Raw genomic sequence first — 408 nt, forward strand, 5'->3', positions numbered from 1 at the left:
TCCTATCCTCATCCTCGTCCTCATCCTATCCTCATCCTATCCTCATCCTCATTCTCGTCCTCATCCTTTCCTCTTCCTCATCCTCATCCTCATCCTCTTCTTCATCCTATCCTCATTCTCATCCTCCTCCTATCCTCATCATCATCATCATCCTCAACCTCATCCTATCATCATCCTCATCCTAATCCTAATTCTCGTCCTCCTCTTATCCTCGTCCTCATCCTATTGCTCATCCTCATCCTATCGTCATCCTCATTCTCGTCCTCCTCGTGTCCTCATCCTCGTCCTCATCCTCTTCCTCGTCCTCATTCTCATCCTCATCCTCTTCCACATTCTCATCCTCATCCTATTCTCATCCTCGTTGTCATCCTCATCCTCATCCTCATCCTCATCCTAATCCACTTCCTC

The sequence above is a fragment of the Lupinus angustifolius genome, unplaced genomic scaffold (genome assembly GCF_001865875.1).
Source record: "Lupinus angustifolius cultivar Tanjil unplaced genomic scaffold, LupAngTanjil_v1.0 Scaffold_650, whole genome shotgun sequence".
NCBI classification, from domain to species: Eukaryota; Viridiplantae; Streptophyta; class Magnoliopsida; order Fabales; family Fabaceae; genus Lupinus; species Lupinus angustifolius.